At 39.8% G+C, this 12,762-nt stretch overlaps 1 pseudogene; it reads left to right on the forward strand.

The window, feature by feature from the left end:
- The window catches only part of LOC103730882, a 38,554-nt pseudogene that overhangs the window by 10,885 nt on the left and 14,907 nt on the right, over positions 1 to 12,762 (forward strand).

Below are 12,762 nucleotides of genomic sequence, written 5' to 3' on the forward strand. Positions count from 1 at the left end.
CCTTGTGACATTTGCTCCCATTGGCAGATCATGAGACTGATGCCTAGAGCTTGCCACTCCCTAATCACCACCCTTGGAATCCAAAATTGTAACACTTAGATATTTCAACAGTCAGGGTAATATGGTTTCCAGGAATCCAGGCTCTGTAATCTGAAATCCAGTATGCTAATGAGGCATTGTACCTGCTATTCTGTGATAGGACATAAAGTCTGTTATGCTAATAGGATCCTGAGACTGTTATGCTAATAAGGTATCCTACTTGCTGTACTGTGACAGGTCGCTAAACCTGTTATGCTAATAAGGTATCCTACTTGCTGTACTGTGATAGGTCGCTAAACCTGTTATGCTAATAAGGTATCCTACATGCTGTGCTGTGATTGGACCACTATCCCTATATAAGCTTGTGCCTTCCTGCACTAAAGCAGACCTGTGTCACTGAACCTGGTCTCCTGTGTCTGAATGCAGGTCTGCTGACACAGTCTCCTCACCAGCCCTGGGGTCTGGGACCGGGTAGAAGTGGCAATGACAGAAGACAGCACTGGGCAAGCAGAAGAGTGGCCCAGGAGAGCAGAAGAGCGGCCTCAGCCCAGGGCAAGCGGAGGAGCGGCCTCGATGCCCGTGAGAACGAAGGAGCGGCCACCGCTGGTGGTGACCGCAGTAAGTCATGTGGCCAGACAGTAGTCCGCTTCATCACTCAGAGGAACAGAAGGAACCATCTTCATCCCAGGGTGAGGTCTGGAGAATGTTTTGGAAGAGCCCAAAATTTATGTCTGCTAAATATGTACGAAAACGATGGACCTGTTTTTCTCAAAACTGAGGGTGTTTTATAGGATGGTTATAAGATTAGTCAATAAATTTCAAGACACCACCAATCTGCCTAGTACATGCTGTGGGTTGCTCTTTCTTCTCTTTATTTTTCTTTGTCTTTTACCATCCCCTCTCTTCAAAATATTTTTTTATCAGCAAAGTCCAAGGAAGACTTTTATTTTTTCATGCCAAGCATGTAAACTGGTTGCTTGATGAGCTCATCTGCCAACTTTCTGGGCTCTGCCACTCAATCCCATTATTGCTCCTATTACCTTCTAATATAAAAATGAAATGGCATTCATAACATTATTTGTTCTCTTATTATGGCTATTTATGACAATAAACCCAAAGATGGGAACTATTAACATTCCAAACTTCATATATTTTGAAAGTGAGACATGGAAACTTTATAAACTTTATAAACCTTAAGGCAACAGAGAATTATGTATTAAAGTATGTATTTCTTGAGCTCACTAAGAACACACACACACACACACACAAAACACATGGCAGACTTCATAGTACTGTAAGAATTCTGACTGATAGACCTTCTCATCTACTGTTGGTGGGACAGTTGATTGATACACTTATTCTTTTTCTCTCTGGGTGTCTCTCTTTTGTTACTTCTTAAGTTTAAGAACTTAGATTTCAGTGAAAGCTCTTTCAAGTTTGCATTGTTGGTTTTCAAGTTTCAGTGCTTTCACTCACTACCTTGGCTTCTAATTTCTCTTTATTCTAAACGTTTACTCAGTGCACCTGGCTTTCTCATACTCCATTTGGGATTTCGCTCCTACTATTAAATTTCTTGTCACCTGTTGCTTTTGTTAAATTTTATAAAATCTTTTATTTCAATACACTGGTTTTGTTTCCTATTATTTCCAATTTATACCTGTTTAGCCTTTGGGTCATCTCTTCTTTAACCTATTTGATTTTTATTTTGGTTTCTTAAATGACTTATTTGGTGATGTGCAGGGAAAATATAACCTGCCTGATGACATACTCCCTGACATTCTCTGGGTCATTTAATCCACATAAGGAAATTGTCAGACAGATCTGGTACATTTGAGAATTTTAAGCCTAGAGCTCCAGCAGCCACCATGTGGGTGCTGGGAATTGAACCCAGGTCCTCAACAAGAGGAGGTCAGTTGACCTGCCTATTTTCACTTGGTTGATAACAAAATAAAACTTATTGATCCAAATCTGTTAAACTAGAAATATACAAAAGCAGAGACCCAGTAAAGATGGAAAGAAGAAGCTGACCATGGTGGCACACACCTTTAATCCCAGCATTTGGGAAGCAGAGGCAGTCAGATCTCTGTGAGTTCCAGGCCAGCTGGGGCTACAGAGAGACCCTATCTCAAAAAGACCAAAAAAAAAAAGAAGAAAAAATAGAAAATATAAATCAGTTTGGGAAAAAATGCCACCTTGACAATACTCCAATACCTAAACATGGAATGTTTCTTTATTTAGTAAATCTATAATTTCTCTTTTCAACATTTTATAGTTTTCAATATTCAGGTTATATTTTGTTAACATTATTGCCAAGAATTTTATACTTACTGATGATTACATAAATGGAATGATTTCTTTAATTTAATTTTTGGGTAGCTGTTAATGAATAGAAGTCCATTGATTTATATTTTAAAAAACATAAAAAAGACACACACTTCATTCAGTAGATTTAAAGTTCTGAATCCCCCCCAAGTACAAGCACAGAATCTAGGTGGCGTACATTGTCAGTTAGGAGTCACTTAACCTAAACCAGATTTTCAGCTGTTCCCAGGACATTTTTGGTGAATATTATAAATTAATCAAGAAAACTTTCTTTAAAATATTATTATTTTTTAATTTTATGTGAATGATTGTATTGCCTGCATGTATGTAATCATCTATGTCATGCATAGATGGTGGTCAGAAGATAGATGGTCATGCCCATGGTGGTCAGAAGAGGGCATTGGATCTCCTAGAACTAGAATTATAGATGGTTGTTAGCCATCATGTGGGTGCTGGGAATTGAACCCAGGTCCTCAATAAGAGCAGCCAGTACTCTTAACCACTGAGCCATCTCTCCAACCCCAAGAAATCCTTCTCATAAAGACCTAAAAAACTCTTCTAGGCATGCATCGATATGAAATCAGAAATTTGATTGATTTGTACACACCATTGTTGACATCTCTTAAAAGAAAATATATATACTTATTGGCTTTGCCCTTATGTGCAAGAGAGAACAGATTGTGTTAGAGATGAATGAGGTTAGCAAAGACTTGACAAAAAGCAAAGGACGGTATAGTCTAAGCTCTATTTTTAATGTGAGTTCAAGACGCGGTGATGAGACCACATTGTTACATCTGTCTGACAAGGATCACATAATTCCAGGTGTCTGTGATCCATGTGATGGGGTGTGAGTTCATTAAGATAGAGATGAGGCAGAAGACTGGTGATGAGACCACATCGTTACATCTGTCTGACAAGGATCACATAATTCCAGGTGTCTATGATCCATGTGATGGGGTGTGAGTTCATTAAGATAGAGATGAGGCAGAAGACTGAAGATACTTGGAGGAACTGAGCCATTCTTGAATTTGATACCATTGCTGGGCAGACATGACCTAGTCATATGAAAGGCAGAAATAGGGTCCATACAGGGCCGACTCAAACACACAGGTGGAAAGAATATGATACCGATCACACAGTCATTCAACCTTCATTTACACAAACTTGCACACTCTGCATGTCACGGACACTCTTTTCCATTTTCTCTGCCTCCTTCTTCCTCTCCCAAACTCTTTCTCCCTCAGCCTCCCACCTGCTCTTCACTCTCCAACTGAACCCCAAGGATCTACGGGCATTTCAAAGTCATGTCTTTGTCTTCATATTTTCCATAACACCTGGCAGAGTCCCTCCAGTAGGCAATACTTTGCTTATCTACATTGTTTCACCTGCAACCTGCTTGTCTTTTCGGATGGATGAAGAATAACCTAATTACAGCAGGATGGTTATGAAGCTGATGAGGTGAAATGAGAGATACATCTACTCAGTGAGTGTGGCTGTCTGTGATCAGTGTGTTCTTATCCTTGTTCGCTGCATCTGTATCCCCTACCCTTTGCAAACAGAGCTCATTCATTTATCAGAAATGTAGTGAGTGGGTGGGTGGCTTGGTGTCTGGAACCAGAAGAAAAAGGGATTCTCACATCGCGGCTCTCATTCCTCTTCATATACCCTTGGAGGGAACAATAATTTTTCTCTTTCGTAGCTGAGGGCTGAACACTCAAAATATAGAGCAACTTCCCCAAGAGCCTACAGCTAGTCAACCATAGAACCTATATCACTTTAGAGCTACAGTGATTTCTCTACTCCCAGACTTGACTCCACTTCCACTACCTAGTGGGGCTTAGGGACATGATACTCTCCTTGGCCTAAAGAGATATTTTGATTTACTAAGAATTCCATGTTCATGACAGCAAATTTTTAGAGACATATTTAAGCTTTAAACAAGCCAGATGTGTACTATTCCCTGCCTTCACTACCCATATTGACTAAATACAGAAATGAGAGTTTTATGAAATCTCCGTCTTAAAATAAATTGGAGATTACTAGAGAAGAGGTAAATTCAAAAGCATTCCCATCACATTCAGGTACCTCACACTTACACAAATGCATGGACTCTCCTCACTGTAGGTCTCACTTCATGTCTAGGAATGTTGAGTAGGTGGTATTATCCAGTGGATAAACAGACATGACATTGTAATTTACTAAGAAGTCAATATAAGCTACACCAAACATGTACAGAATCTCCTTAGTTTTTGAGAGATCAGATGTGTCATTATCTCTGAGTTCACTAGACTTTAGGATGATTCTCATCACAGACCTTTCTTGTTTGTTGAAAATTATGTCCTTATGGCTTCCTCTAGTGATACACAGTAGATATACCCTGGATTCATAATGACTCATCAATCATTTTTATAGAGTAAATTCTATTTTTGAAATGAATTTGAGTTTAGTGCAGAGGAAGAAAAAAGACTTTGAGGAACATTTACAGAGACCAAGGTGCCTCTTTCTACTCCCGTGATCATACAAACTTCTCAGTGATTCCCATTAGCTACACACAAAGATGTACACATTCAACTGTGGCTATTGACATATTTTTTTCAGTATGTGAAGAAATATGGGAACATTATTAGCCTGGATATTGGTAGCATGTCTACAGTGGTTATAAGTGGACTGACCTTAATCAAAGAAGTCTTCACTCACTTGGAGGAAAAGCTTTTGAGCCGCCCAGTCACCCTTATCTGAGAACATATCTTTAATAAAAATGGTAGGTTTCTTGAGCAACATAAGATGTGAATTTCTGTATTTATGATGTGTTAAAGGTACCTCTGTGGCTTTAATTATCCAACACTCTTATATGCCAATTCCACTGTGAAATGTCATCTTTAAAGGAAGCTGGAGGCCATATGTCCAGAATGAAAGCACCCATCACGGGACGTACAGTGTTGTCCATAATAAAAGTTTGGAAGAAACCACCTGTTCTTCGAAACTAACTCTAGATGCCTTGGTAAGGAGGCAAGCACAGCATGAGACCATGGCTAGAGACACTGTACTCTCACTCCATTTCCCAATTCCAAGCCCCTGCCAGAGGAAAACAGGTGTGAGTCTCCTCCTGCTGCTCTCTCTTTGACCTTGTAGTACCTTATAGTAGGTCATTAAAGCCATGCCACATAGAGATCACTAACCCTCTGGCTAACATTAGAATAGATTAGCATGAATATTTGATATTATCCTTAAGCAGTTAATGTTTGAAAATTGAAAATAGAACTCAAAATCTGCCAGTCTAAGAAAACATCATTTTACATTTTCTAATTGCTCTTCTAATAAGTCATCAATTAATACTATATCTATTTGCTGCGATATTGCTATGAGAAACACAGTCCTAGGCATAAGTGAATACCACTGGGTGGAATACATCAAAATCGTTGTTCTTACATAACACATACTATGGAACGAGAAAGACTTAAATCAATTAGCTACACTAATTAAAATCATAAAGTACTGCCATGGTAAGGGCAGAAGGAATTTATCCAAGATACCTAAGTTGTCTTGGAATTCAATAAAAGTCTCTGTAAGTTAATGGTATGCATTTGATAACATGAACAAACTGTTATTGTTAATAGAAAATTTTTGAAAGGACAAGAAAAGCAGGGGCCTCTAGGAGCTGAAAGCCATCCCATATGGCAAGAATGATAATTAAAGGACATAAAAACATGGACACAAAGCTGGTGGGTCAGCCATAAACATCCCAGCTCTTGGTTTTCATCCTAACATCATGGAAAGCTCTTGAATGGTGTTGAGAAGTTCTTACACTACATAGTTTAAGGCTCATTTAGGAAACCATGAAAAGAATAGCAGAAAGGTAGCAGGAAACATCATTTTAGGTCAGAAAATGTGGAAAATTGAACACTCAAGATGGCAAGAGATGACGATAGGTTAGATGAAGATGGTGGCATTGGTGCCACATGGACCAAAGTCATTCAAGAGGGAAGCAAACTTGACATGGTGAGGTAGACACAAACAGAATGGGGTGCTGAGGGGAGTCCCATAGGGGTGACATTCACAGAGGTGGATAATGGAAAGAGGAAGACTGAGAGGTGATAAGGATATTTGTGGCGTGTGTTTCTATTGGGAGTTTCAGGAATAAAGTTATGAATTCTGTCAACGGGCATGCTACTATTCAAAGTGTGACTTTAGAAACCAGGGAGACTCAAATATCAACATTTGGTTAACTACTACCTATATTTCTTTTCAAAATTTACTTCTTGTGTCTCAGTTTTTCCATCAAGTGGAATGGGCCTAAACCTGGTTAGTAATAAGCCTATAGACTTTCTGAGAGTACTAAATGATATAATACATAAGAAATACTTAAGTGTATAATATTATAAGCTACCAGAAAAACTGAGCCACTATATTCCTTGCTTTGGACTTGTTTCTGTACACTGGTGTCAGGTCCCTTATTGACCCTTTTCCCCATAATTCTATAGTTTGTCAAGTGTTGTATACTAGAATCACAGTGCCATACCACTGACTCTCTTTTTTCCAGGATTGGTTTTTTCTAATGGACAGACATGGAAGGAGCAAAGAGGGTTCACCCTGATGACACTGAGGAACTTTGGATTAGGAAGGAAGAGCTTAGAGCAGTGCATTTAGGAGGAGGCCCACTACCTTGTGGAGGCCAGAGGAGAGGAGAAAGGTGGGCACTTCCTGGGGTATGTGCAGGGTGTTATGGTGCATTAATTCATTAAACAAATACTTACTAAAGGCCTGAGCACTTGTCTTGGGTCCTGAACTTTGCGAGGCATTGAAGATTTAACAATGAACCTCCATGTCCTTGTCGTACAAGTGCTGCCGCTAGATACACAAAGGAGGTCATTAAACACATTACTGAATTTAAAGCCTAGTCTTCAATCTGACATCTCAGGAACTGACAGAATCCTTGGTACATGTCAGCTCTTGTAGAGAATCCTGGTTTGATTTTCAGCACCCACATCTGGTGGCTCACAACCATGTATGACTCCAGTTCCCAAGGGATTTGCCACCTTTGGCCTCCACTGGTCAGGTTAATAAAATAGAGACTCAAAATAAACTTACATATTCATAACCACCTAATTTTTGACAAAGCTTTCAAAAATGCGCATTTGTGAAAGACAATCTCTTTAATAAACGGTGCTGGGGAAACTAAATCTCCAACGTGTACAAGAATGAAACCTGAGCCATATATCGCACCTTGCACAAAGATCAGATGAAATTGGTTCAAAGAACTTAGTGTAAGTTATGAAACTTTGAAATAGCTAGAAGAAAGCACAGACAAAACACTTCAAGGCAGGAGGCAAGGTTTTTCTGAACAGGACTCCAGTAACACAGGAAATAATCCTAGGAACTGAAAAATTAGATTATTGAAAATTACAAAACTCTTGTGCAGCAATGAAACAGTCACCAGAGTGAATAGACAGTCTACAGAATGGACAAACGGTCTTTGTTAAAGGTATATGAGACAGGACTTAATAGCCAGGATACATAAAGAACTGTAAAATTAAACACCTCCTCCAAATCATCCTATCAGTCAATAAATGCAAATTAAAGCTGCTTTGAGATGCTCTCTCACCTCAGTCAGAGGGGCTGCTTTCAGGAAAACAAACGACAACAAAAGCTGTTGAGGATATAGGGGGAAAAGAACCTTATTTATTCTTGGTGGGATTTTAAAATTGTTCACGCACTGTGGAAGACAGTAGGTAGGTTTCTCACATAATTGAAACTAGAACTACCATGTGACCAGGACTGACGACCTGAGTTTCATCCTCAGGACCAATAAGGTAAAAGCAGAGAACCTGATTCTACAAGATCTGAGAAAAATAAAAATAAACAAGATCTGAGGAAATAAAAAAACACCTCTCCATGATATATTAAAGGCATCAAAAATTCAAAGTACGACTAGATATGTTTCCTAACATAGCTCCAAGGAGGTGGCATTCAGCAGTACCTTCATGACATGAGGGGGTAGGGGTTACACAGTGTCACAGACATGTTTTCTATCACAAGGAGTATCAACCACAAAGGTGAGAAACAGGAAGGCCCTCAAAATGATCACAGAGGCCACTGTGGTTAGACTGTGCAGAAAAACAGATAGAAAAGACCGAGGATTAGAAGATTCCATCTCTATAGGGCCTACTGGTGCAAAGCATAACGTCAGACTGCTGAAACAGGAAGGCCCTCAAAATGATCACAGAGGCCACTGTGTGGCTAGACTGTGCAGAAAAACAGATAGAAAAGACCGAGGATTGGAAGATTCCATCTCTATAGGGCCTACTGGTGCAAAGCATAACGTCAGACTGCGAGTAGAGAGAAGAGTCTTTGCAGACTGAGAGAAAGTCAAGAAGTGAAACTATGTGATCACACTAGTTAATGTTCTTTCTAGAAACTATTTGCAAAATGACCTGCATTAAGAGTGGAATCATGAAAATTATCGAATGCTATGACAGCATCCAGGTAGTAGAGGTGCAGCTGGGTACCATCAAGGAAAAGAAGTGGGCTGATGACAAGTGGTCTGAGGTGCAGTATAGCTTGCATGGAAGAGCTGAAATGCCTGGAAAGGAAACGGGGATTAAGATGGCCCCACAATTTAACAGTAAGAAACAGAAAGACAGGACTGTATTGAAATGTGGGAAAGTGGCACCATGAGGTCTTCATGGGTGTCTTATTTTTAACAATTAGCTCTACACTATTTTTCCATGGATAATGAAGTATCTTCCTGGACCATACAAAATAGTTTTCAGAGACTGGGAAAAACTGAAAAGGTTTTTTTTTTTTTCTGATATGATCAAAAACCACCAAAGAGACTGGAAACCTGATGAGCCGAGGGACTTCATTGACGCGCTCCTCAAGGAAATGACAAAGGTGGGAAGGTGCCACCTGTGTCTTCCTTTTCAGAAGATGTAGTGGTTTCTTTCCAGTTGATCCTTCAACAGGCTACCATGATGCTAGGGGGTTTAATACAGCACAATTTTTTTCTCTCATATTTCAGGGTGATCCTTGTATTCTTATTGGCCATAGGAACTTCTTTTGGGGACTGTAAAAATATTACCATGATTCTCACAGACTCTCAAAGACACTGATGTCCTTTACTGTGGCTCATTCTTCTGTCTTCGGTACCAAGACTGTAGCACCCCTCTCTTCTTATATCCCTGGCTTCTATCTTTACTTCTCATCTCTCTGGTTCTGACCCTGTAGCCCCAATTTAAGGATAATTCAGGATAATCTCCCCCTCTCTAATTAATCACATCTACAGTCTTTTTACGATATCAAATGACTTCCACAGGTTCCAAAGATAAATATGGACATCTTTGTAGATCATTGCTTAATACACCTCATGGGAGTAAAAAACAGGAGTAGTATTTTGAAGTAGATGATAACATTGACTCAGGACTACCGTGGTCACTAGAAACAAAGAGTTCTCTGCCCTTGGGCATGAGGACCTGATAATGCCAGATACTGTCTTTTTATGTCCACCCACCCATTGCCATTTTCCCACGTGTCAATGGGCTATATATGAAGTGAAAGTAGCAATTAAACTTGAGTTCTACTTTTGTACAGATTAGTCCAAGGCCAGCTACCCACTCCATCTCAAGCCCCACTGCAGGACACAAGCAAAGTTGAGCTGAATTCTAGAGCTTAAGGTATGGAGGGAATGTTTGACTTCCTTTGCCCCACGATACAAGAGGCTGGAAGGCAACCAGATGGATGTATTTGTTATTTCTGGATCATGTGAAACTACTTGGAAGAAACAAATTAAGAGACAGAAGATTTATTTTGGCTCACATTTCCAGGGGATTTAGGTGCATCTTGGCAGAGAAAGAACAGTAGAGCAGCTCAGTTCCTGTCACTCACTGTCTTTTCCAGTACTCAGACAAGACTACTATAAGCTTCAATGAAGAAAACTTCATCTGCAGCACACTGGACCTCTTCTTTGCTGGAACAGAGACAACATCAACGACACTGCGCTGGGCTCTGCTCTACATGGCCCTCTACCCAGATGTCCAAGGTGAGCATGTAGGGAATGTACTGGACAAGGCAGGGTGGTGCTTCTAGAAGCTGTGGCTCAGAAAGTGTCAAAAGAGAGCATGGTGGCAGACAAAGAGGTAGACCAGCTGTGAGGTGATGTACCTTGGGAAGGGACACGTCCTCCACATGTTATGTCAGGATTGCAATGATGGCTCCATTAGTACAAATATTACAGAGAGTCTGGACCTTCATGACGCTTGGACTCTAGAGGAAAACAGAGAAGTTAATTGATACTGTGGTAAGTTCCAGTGAAGCGTGACTTTTCCAACTGTACATCTACTCCTGACCTCTCTCCTTTTTAGAAATTATTTCCCATTTGCCCTGGATACTGACCAAACTCCTTATTCTGGTGTCTTATATCTGCTTATGTGTACCTCTCTGCCTTCCCAGTCTCAACCCCACCCACTTTGCACGAGTGCCTTTAAGTATTACATGTCATCTCTTGGCCCTGTCCTTATTCATGCTCCTAAGTCATGATATCAGGTCTTCCATCATCCAAAAATGCTCTGTCCCAATACCAATCCCTGCTGTAGGCAGCTTCTCAGGTACTACCTCCCTAGGACATTTTAAACCCTTAAGAATTTACTGGCTAGAGAACTGTCATTGTCTTCCTCAAGGGATGGAGTATGCCTCCATAACTATGCTTCTTTGTTTATGTGCCCCCAATGACTGTCATTAGTTCAGGGAGACTGGCCCATCTCATCATTTTTATCCCTCAAGATTTTAGAATAGTTTATCAGGTGGAGGATAAGAATATTTTTTCATAACATGGAACATTTTTTGAAAGTGTAAGTAACGATTTATTTAACGAGGCATAAAATAAAGTTAGTACCTTTGGGCCAACTATTTTTGTCCTAGGTGAAAATAGAGATTAGAGTTCCATGTGATAAAGATAAACGTGTGTGTGTGTGTGTGCATGTGGAGGACCTCAGATGTGTTTCCTCAGGCACTTTTTAAATAAATTAAAAAAAATTTTGTACTGATTTTTTTTAACTTTTGCAAAACTTTATTGAGAATTTCATACATGCATATAAGGTGTTTTGATCAAATCCATGCTCACTCCCTCCCCTCCAACATTCCCCCCTCTGAAGAGGTAAACCTAAAATATTTTAAAGATTATATACAAGCTCCCAAATACTTTTGACATTTTGACATTTTTGGCCTTTGGAACCAGAGTGTGTTGCTAACAGGCCCAAGGACATTTTGACTTTTAGCCAATTTTTCTGTCTATTTTGGAAAATGTCTTCATTGCCATATCCTTTTAACATCTTTTACATTCTCATTTTCTTTTTTAAAAAATAATTATGAGACATAATAACATTAACAAATTTTCCATCTGTTGCGAGACTTCTTTTCCTGGGGATGCTAAGCAATGCTTATTCCCTTTTAAGGTTCTAGTGTCAAGTCAATGTTTGTTTAAAGTTTTATTGGGGAACCAATGAATTTATTGAGCTTACTTACCGAGATAACTGAGGGGTTGCTGAGATATATGTATGACCTGAGGGTATGCACACTGGAAAGCTTTTACCCAGCATGGGTCATGTCTTCTCTTCCTAGCCTTCCCCAGACTGTATACTTTAGCCCTCCCCAAATCCAGGAGGCCATGTGTGATTAGGGTCAAATTACATTCAGTTGGCTGGGAAGAGTGGCTGGATAATGCGATGAAGTCCAGTGACCCTGCGTGGCCCTCCTTTAATGAATGAGCACAACCGGCAACAGGCCTAATTGTGATGATGTTTAGCGATCAGGCTCAGCTGAAATTGTGATGATGGTAGTTATTTTGTGCAGAAGGGACTGCTGTATAGCATCATCTTATTAAAAGGACCTGGAATTTAAAAGGATTTGGTGCTAAGATCCACATATGAGGGAGAACATACATTGTTCATTTTTCTGAGTCTGTGTTACTTCACTTAGTATAACAGTTTTTAGATCCATCCATTTACATCCAAATTTCATTATTACATCTTTCTTTACTCCATTTTATAAATATACCACATTTTGTTAACCACTCATCAGTTGAGGGACACTTGGTTGCTTCCATCTCTTAGCTATTGTGAAAAGAGAAGCAACAAACATGGATGTACCAGTATCTCTGCAATAGGATGAGTTCTTTGGGTATATGCCAAGGATGATATAACTGGGTCAAATGATAGGTTCATTTGTAGTTTTTTAAGAGTTCTCCACACTGCTTTCCATAGGGCCTGAACCAGTTTGCACCCGCACCAGCAGTGGATGAGTGTTCCCCTTTCCCCACATCACCTCCAACATTTAGTATCATTTGTTTTCTTGATCTTAGCCAGTCTGACTGGGGTAAGGTGAAATCTTAAAGTGGTTTTAATTTGCATT

This window comes from Nannospalax galili, unplaced genomic scaffold, assembly GCF_000622305.1.
Source record: "Nannospalax galili isolate Female #2095 unplaced genomic scaffold, S.galili_v1.0 scaffold1074, whole genome shotgun sequence".
Taxonomy (NCBI): Eukaryota; Metazoa; Chordata; class Mammalia; order Rodentia; family Spalacidae; genus Nannospalax; species Nannospalax galili.